Source organism: Sciurus carolinensis, chromosome 16 (genome assembly GCF_902686445.1).
Source record: "Sciurus carolinensis chromosome 16, mSciCar1.2, whole genome shotgun sequence".
Lineage (NCBI taxonomy): Eukaryota > Metazoa > Chordata > Mammalia > Rodentia > Sciuridae > Sciurus > Sciurus carolinensis.
Genome location: NC_062228.1, coordinates 44186886 through 44195586, shown reverse-complemented (window position 1 = coordinate 44195586; position 8701 = coordinate 44186886).

The following is an 8701-nucleotide window of genomic DNA, read 5'->3' as shown; positions in this document are numbered from 1 at the left end:
CAGCCTCCCTAGTCGCTGGGATTGCAGGTATGCGCCCTAGCGTCTGGCCTATCTAGACGTTTTGATGTGACTAAGATACACGTTCTCCTCAACTCTGATATGGAGAGAGGAATATTGCATCTGCAAGGACCATCAACTTTATTGAAGGATTCGATTTGAAACATTTTAAATTATGTATTTATTTTACATTTAATCACAGGTCTAATATGGAGACAATGCAAATGAGCATAACTTAAAATAAGATTTTAGCCAGGCGTGGTGGTGCCAGCCTATAATCCCAGCAACTCGGGGGGCTGTGGCAGGTGGATGGCAAGTTCAAGACTAGCCTAAGCAATTTAGTGAAACTGTCTCAAAATTAAAAAATAAAAAGGGCTAGGAATGTGGTTCAGTGGTTAAGCACTGGGTTCAATCCCCAATAAGAAAGAAAAAAAAAAAAAAGGCACCCCCCCCAAAAAAAAGACACAAAGCATGAGTAATTCAAATTTAACATCACACAGTTTTTTTTTCTTACATTTTATATTCAGCCTTCTTTAACAAAAATCTTGGTTCCTAGTCACACTAACATATTTATTTCTTTGCTTTAACCTACTATTGCCATAAAATAGTTTTAAAATGTAACACCAATGTTATTACTGACAATAAAGCCATTAAATAAATTTTAGATTGTAGTTCTTTTAGATCAGAGGTTTACAAACTACAACCTGCAGTCCAAAAATGACCTGTCACTAAGTAACTAAGAGCTGGTTTGTATATATTTCAATAGTTGAAAGAAAAATCAAAGGGCAAATGATATTTCATGAGGTGTGAAAATCATGTATTTAAAGTTTCAATGTCTATAAAGTTGTATTCAAACATAACCAATATGTATGTGTATTAATAGTCTATGACTGTATTTGAGCTACAGGAGCAGAACTGAGAGGTTATACAGACCAAATTGTAAGCCTAAAATATAGTTGATTTTCATTATTCACAGAAGTTATGGTCTGTAAATTGCTGCAAACACTGAATTGGTGAATAATAAACCATTACTGTGAGAGGAAATACAGGTTATTGTCTAGCAAGGTTCTGGTCACAACATTTTCACCCACTAATAAATACATAAGCTTGTGTTTCTATTGCTTATTTATTTATTATTTATTTATTTTTGGCACTAGGGAGTGTACTTAGGGACACTTACCACTGAGCTACACACTATGTCTTTTTTTTTTTTTTTTCCAGTGCTTGGGATTGAACTGAGGGCCTTGTAATTGACAAGCAAGTACTCTACCAACTGAGCTGTATCACCACCCCCCCTTTTTAAAAATTTTAATTTTTTACTTATTTATTTACTTATTTGTGTGTGTGTGTGTGTGTGTGTGTGTGTGTGTGGTGCTGGGGATTGAACCCAGGGCCTTGTGCTTGTAAGGCAAGCACTCTACCACCTGAGCTATGTCCCTAGCCATTTTTTTTTATTGATTTTTTTATTTTGGGACAGGATCTCACTAAGGTGCTGGGGCTGGTCTTGAACTTGTGATCCTCCTGCCTCAGCCTCCAGAGTCATTGGGATTACAGGTGTGAGCCACTGTGCCTGGCAAGAGGAAAAATGAGAGTCTTTACTGAGTTGGTCAGAACTGGTGACGATGATGGATGGACATTGCGTATGCTCTACTGTCCTTTCCATTTCTTCTTGGGCTATTTACTGAGAAAAAGAGAGGAAGAGCATGAGTGAGGGCTGGAGATTGTTAAACCCTTCCTCTTTTTGCATTGCTCACTGAACTGCCAACTGGAGTGTCCTAAAACTGAAGCTGATTGAAATAGCTTTCAACTTCCCTTCTCACCAGTATAAGGTAGAGCAGAATGGAAAGTACTGTCAATTGCAGTTTTGTCCAGACAGACCAGATCAATGCTTTTCCAAGAGTGAGGCTGCTACAGAGTTTTAAGTGAATAGTTACAGCAACTGGGGCTTAGCTCTAGACTGCCTCATGGCCTTTGTTGTGTGGTACCTGTTTTGGAGAGATTAGATCAACACACCCCTGGGCAGAGCAGATGCTGATCTCTGCTCTGAACTGGATCTCAGGAGACTTCTAAGAATTCTACTTGTGGGGCCGGGGATCCAACCCTCTAAAGGTCTCCTACACTCTGTTTCCCTGTGAATATGCCTTTTCCAGACTTTGTCCCCAAGTATAATCACACCCACATGTTCGGCTTCCTGACCCCTTCAGCTGGTCACTTGATTTGCCAGATCCACAGGGAAAGTTTCACTTTATTCCATATCTCTGACTTGAACCTCCCTGGTTACAATCTTCTCTGTATTTGTTTCCCTCACACCCTAGGCCATACATTACATGCTTGCCAAGACTATGGCAATATTTGCTACGATCTCTCAGGATTCTGCAGCAGTGAATTGAAGTGTAGCCTACTTGCGATGGCTCCCAGACTCAGCTCTCTGCTTGCCAGTTGAGAAACACAAAACAATTTTCAAACACCAACTCAGTGTACTCTGCAGCCTCTGGATCAGCTAGGTTCAGGTTGCTTTTCTGTTCTACAAGTTTTAGTCCACTGTGTTTCTCTCTATTATCCCTCCCCTCTACAATGAACCAATGCTGCTGTTGCAGCTGCAACGAGCTTGTTCAAATGTACTTTCTTATCCTTTGTTCAGTGCACCCAAATTTCTGTGTCTCTAAGAGACTCTAACTGTCCAATATTGAATTTCGCTGAATTCTTTCTTCACCTGCCTTGCTGAGAATCAGTACTCCCACTGCTTGAATCCCCAGCCATGGAGCAACTGGAAATAAAGCCTTGCTCCAATTTGCCATCTTGAATCCTTGAATCTCTCCATGAAGCTAATTTAACACAGAGACTTTTTTTTCTATGAAACATATTGCAGTCTCTTTAAGCTTTGGAGCACAAAAAAGAACTTCAGCATTTCAAGCAGCAAAATCGCTAAAAAAAAGTCACAAAAATATGAAAAACGGTACCACATAGACTACAAAAAGGATACCTATTTACATTATGAGATCTGAAACAAGAGGGGTAAGGGATGCCTTGTTCTACTTCAGCTGAAAATATGACTGTCAAGTGACTCATTTTGAATAACTTCAAATTTTAAGCAGGGTTACTGCTTAAAATGCAATCAGGAAATGAAGGGACAGTGGTAGTGTTTAAGATGCAACCAGCTAATTTGAAATATCTGACATCAAATGAAGCTAGGATCTGATCAACAATAAGAAGTTAAAATTTTTCTTCATCAAAATTGTTGTATTTGGAAAGAAAACTTTGGTATAATGTTTTGGCATTGCTAAGTGCAAACAGGACTTAAGGCTTGCATTTTAAAATTAATCACAATTTGGAAGTGAATTTCCTTTTATAGTCTAAAGAAGTATGCACCCTGCCAAGAGTTTCAAATCTTCAAAAGGAATTACTAAAGAATATTTTCTTTTAAAATTTTTTTTTCCTGAGTAACTTTGGATAATCTGTGAAAATATTCCTGTTTTGCATTTTTTCCTCTCAATAGATTGGATGATTTATCCCAACTAGTTATTTTATGGATACAGTACTTATAATACAGTTGGCTCCTGGGATCACCACATGCATGATACCTAATTAGTGATGTTTTCTATAACAGATTCTTAATAAAGCAGGATGTAAGCTTCTGTTCACCAAGTTCATGTTGTGGAGTCGGTTTAGTATACAGGTTAATCATTATGGATTTGAATCAGATTTAAAATCCTATGCAATCACCTCTGCTCACTCTTTTTATTATTATTATTATTGTAAACAAATGGGATACATGTTGTTTCTCTATTTGTACATGGAGTCAAGGCATACCATTTGTGTAATCATAAACTTACATAGGGCAATGTTGTTTGATTCATTCTGTTATTTTTTTCCTTTTCCCCCACCCCTCCCTTCCCTCTATACAGTCCTTCCTTCCTCCATTCGTACCACCCTCCTTATCCCTAACCCTAAACCTAACCCTAACCCTAACGCTAACCCCTCCCTCCCCCCATTATATGTCCTCATCCGCTTATCAGCGAGATCATTCATCCTTTAGTTTTGTGAGATTGGCTTATCTCACTTAGCATGATATTCTCCAATTTCATCCATTTGCCTGCAAATGCCATAATTTTATCATTCCTCATGGCAGAGTAATATTCCATTGTATATATATATGCCACAGTTTCTTTATCCATTCATCAACTGAAGGGCATCTAGGTTGGTTCCACAATCTGGCTATGGTGAATTGAGCAGCAATGAACATTGATGTGGCTGTATCTCTGTAGTATGCTGATTTTAAGTCCTTTGGGTATAGGCCAAGGAGTGGGTCAGCTGGGTCAAATGGTGGTTCCGTTCCAAGCTTTCTGAGGAATCTCCATACTGCTTTCCAGAGTGGCTGCACTAATTTGCAACCCCACCAGCAATGTATGAGTGTACCTTTCTCTCCACATCCTCGCCAACACCTATTGTTGCTTGTATTCTTGATAATCGCCATTCTAATTGGGGTGAGATGGAATCTTAGGGTAGTTTTGATTTGCATTTCTCTTATTACTAAAGATGTTGAACATTTTTTCATATCTGTTGATTGCTTGTACATCTTCTTCTGTGAAGTGTCTGTTCATTTCCTTAGCCCATTTGTTGATTGGATTATTTGTATTCTTGGTGTAGAGTTTTTTGAGTTCTTTATAGATTCTGGAAATTAGCGCTGTATCTGAAGTATGAGTGGCAAAGATATTCTCCCACTCTGTAGGCTCTTTCTTCGCATTGCTGATAGTTTCCTTTGCTGAGAGAAAGCTATTTAGTTTGAATGTATCCCAGTTGTTGATTCTTGCTTTTATTTCTTGTGCTATGGGAGTTCTGTTAAGGAAGTCTGATCCTAAGCCAACAAGATGAAGGTTTGGACCTACTTTTACTTCTATAAGATGCAGGGTCTCTGGTCTGATTCCAAGGTCCTTGGTCCATTTTGAGTTGAGTTTTCTGTGGGATGAGAGATAGGGGTTTAATTTCATTCTGTTGCATATGGTTTTCCAGTTTTCCCAGCACCATTTGTTGAAGAGGCTATCTTTTCTCCATTGCATATTCTTGGCATCTTTGTCTAGTATGAGAAAATTATATTTATTTGTGTTTGTGTCCATGTCCTCTATTCTGTACCATTGATCTACCTTTCTATTTTGGTACCAATATCATGCCGTTTTTGTTACTATTGCTTTGTAATAGAGTTGAAGTTCTGGTATTGCGATACCCCCTGCTTCGCTCTTTCTACTGAGGATTGCTTTAGCTATTCTGGGTTTTTTATTCTTCCAGATGAATTTCATAATTGCTTGCTCTATTTCTGTAAGGTACATCATTGGGATTTTAATTGGAATTGCATTGAATCTGTATAACACTTTAGGTAGTATGGCCATTTTGACAATATTAATTCTTCCTATCCAAGAACATGGGAGATCTTTCCATCTTCTAAGGTTTTCTTTAATTTCTTTCTTTAGTGTCCTGTAGTTCTCATTGTAGAGGTCTTTCACCTCTTTTGTGAGATTGATTCCCAACTATTTTATTTTTTTCGAGGCTATTGTGAATGGGGTAGTTTTCCTAATTTCTCTTTCTGAAGATTCATCACTTATGTACAAAAATGCATTGGATTTATGAGCATTGATCTTATAACCTGCTACTTTACTGAATTCACTTATGAGTTCTAAAAGTTTTCTGGTGGAATTTCCCGGTTCCTCTAAATATATAATCATGTCATCAGCGAACAGGGACAGTTTGAGTTCTTCTTTTCCAATTCGTATCCCTTTAATTTCTTTGGTTTGTCTAATTGTTCTGGCTAGAGTCTCAAGGACGATGTTGAATAGAAGTGGTGAAAGAGGGCATCCCTGCCTTGTTCTAGTTTTTAGGGGGAATGCTTTCAGTTTTTCACCATTTAGAATGATATTGGCCATGGGCTTAGCGTAGATGGCCTTTACAATGTTAAGGAATGTTCCTACTACCCCAATTTTTTCTAGTGTTTTGAGCATGAAGGGATGCTGTATTTTATCAAATGCTTTTTCTGCATCTATTGAAGTAATCATGTGATTCTTAACTTTAAGTCTGTTGATATGGTGAATGACATTTATTGATTTCCGGATGTTGAACCAACCTTGCATCCCTAGGATAAAACCCACTTGATTGTGGTGCACTATCTTTTAAATACATTTTTGTATGCGATTTGCTGAAATTTTGTTGAGAATTTTTGCGTCGATGTTCATTAAGGATATTGGTCTGAAATTTTCTTTCCTCAATGTGTCTCTGTCTGGTTTAGGTATCAGGGTGATATTGGCTTCATAGAATGAGTTTGAGAGAGTTCCCTCCTCTTCTATTTCATGGAATACTTTGAGGAGTATTGGAATGAGCTCTTCTTTAAAGGTTTTGTAGAACTCGGCTGAGAACCCATCTGGTCCCGGACTTTTCTTTGTTGGTAGGCTTTTGATGACCTCTTCTATTTCATTGCTTGAAATTGATTTATTTAAGTTGTTTTTGTCCTCCTCGTTCAGTTTAGGTAGTTCATTTGTCTCTAGAAACTTGTTGATGTCTTTGAGGTTTTCTGTTTTGTTGGAGTATAGATTTTCAAAATAGCTTCTAATTATGTTTTGTATTTCACTCGTGTCTGTTGTAATATTTCCTTGTTCATTCTGAATTTTAGTAATTTGAGTTTTCTCCCTCTTTCTCTTTGTTAGTGTGGCTAAGGGTTTATCAATTTTGTTTATTTTTTCAAAGAACCAACTATTTATTTTGTTAATTTTTCCGATTGTTTCTTTTGTTGAAATTTCAGTGATTTCAGCTCTGATTTTAACTATTTCCTGTCTTCTACTACTTTTGGTGTTGGTCTGCTCTTCTTTTTCTAGGGCTTTGAGCTGTAATGTTAAATCGTTTATTTGTTGATTTCTACTTCTTTTGTTGAATGCGCCCCATGAAATAAATCTTCTTCTAAGTACTGCTTTCATAGTGTCCGAGAGATTTTGATATGATGTGTCCTTGTTCTCGTTTACTTCTAAGAATTTTTTTATTTTTCTCCTGATGTCTTTTGTTATCCATTCATCATATAATAGTGTATTATTTAATCTCCAGGTATTGGAGAAGTTTCTGTTTTTTATTCTGTCATTTATTTCTAATTTCAATCCATTAGAATCTGATAGAGTACAAGGTGTATCTCTATTTTCTTGTATTTGCTAACAGTAGCGTTGTGGCATAAAATATGGTCTATTTTAGACAAGGATCCATGTGCTGCTGAGGAGAAAGTGTATTCGTTCTTTGTTGGATGGTATATTCTATATATGTCGGTTAAGTCTAAATTGTTGATTGTGTTATTGAGATCTGTGGTTTCTTTATTCAATTTTTGTTTGGATGATCTATCCAGTGGTGAGAGAGGTGTGTTAAAATCGCCTAGTATTATTGTGTTGTGGTCTATTTGATTACTGGAATTGAGAAGGATTTGTTTGATGTACATGGATGAGCCAATGTTCGGGGCATAGATATTTATGATTGTTATGTCTTGCTGATTTATGCTTCCCTTAAGCAGTATGAAATGTCCTTCTTTATCCCTTCTGACTAGTTTTGGCTTGAAGTCCACATTATCTGAAATGTGATGGATACTCCAACTTTTTTGCTGTGTCCATGTGCATGGTATGTTTTTTCCCATCCTTTCACCTTTAGTCTATGGGTATCTCTTTCTATGAGATGAGTCTCTTGCAGGCAGCATATTGTTGGATTTTTCTTTTTAATCCAATCTGCCAGTCTATGTCTTTTGATTGATGAGTTCAGGCCATTAACATTCAGGGTTATTATTGTGATATGATTTGTATTCCTAGTCATTTGACTCATTTTTGTTTTTGACATGATTGGTTTCTCCTTTATTTGGCTATTCCTTTAGGCTAGTTCCTCCCTTTGCTGATTTGCATCATTGTTTTTCATCTCTTCCTCATGGAATATTTTGCTGAGAATGTTCTGTAATGCCAGCTTTCTTTTTGTAAATTTTGTAGCTTTTGTTTATCATGGAAGGATTTTATTTTATCGTCAAATCTGAAGGTAAGTTTTGTTGGGTATAAGATTCTTGGTTGGCATCTGTTTTCTTTCAGGGCTTGGTAAATGTTGTTCCAGGCTCTTCTAGCTTTTAGGGTCTGGATTGAAAAATCTGCTGATATTCTTATTGGTTTCCCCCTGAATGTAATTTGATTATTTTCTCTCATGGCCTTTAAAATTCTGTCTTTATTTTGTATGTTAGGTATTTTCATAACAATGTGCCTTGGTGTGGGTCTGTTGTAATTTTGTATATTTGGAGTCCTATAAGCCTCTTGTACCTGGTTTTCCATTTCATTCTTCAGATTTGGGAAATTTTCTGATATTATTTCATTGAATAGATTGTTCATTCCTTTGGTTTGTTTCTCTAAGCCTTCCTCAATCCCAATAATTTTTAAATTTGGCTTTTTCATGATATCCTATAATTCTTGTAGATTCTGTTCATGATTTCTTACCATCTTCTCTGGTCAACTTTGTTTTCAAGATTAAATATTTTGTCCTCAATGTGAGATTCTCTCTTCCAGGTGTTCTATCCTATTGGTTATGCTTTCTATGGAGTTTTTAACTTGGTTTATTGTTTTCTTCTTTTCAAGGATTTCTGTTTTTTTTTTTTTTCAGTATCTCTAACTCTTTATTGAAATGATCTCTTGCTTCCCGTATTTGCTCTTTTAACTGT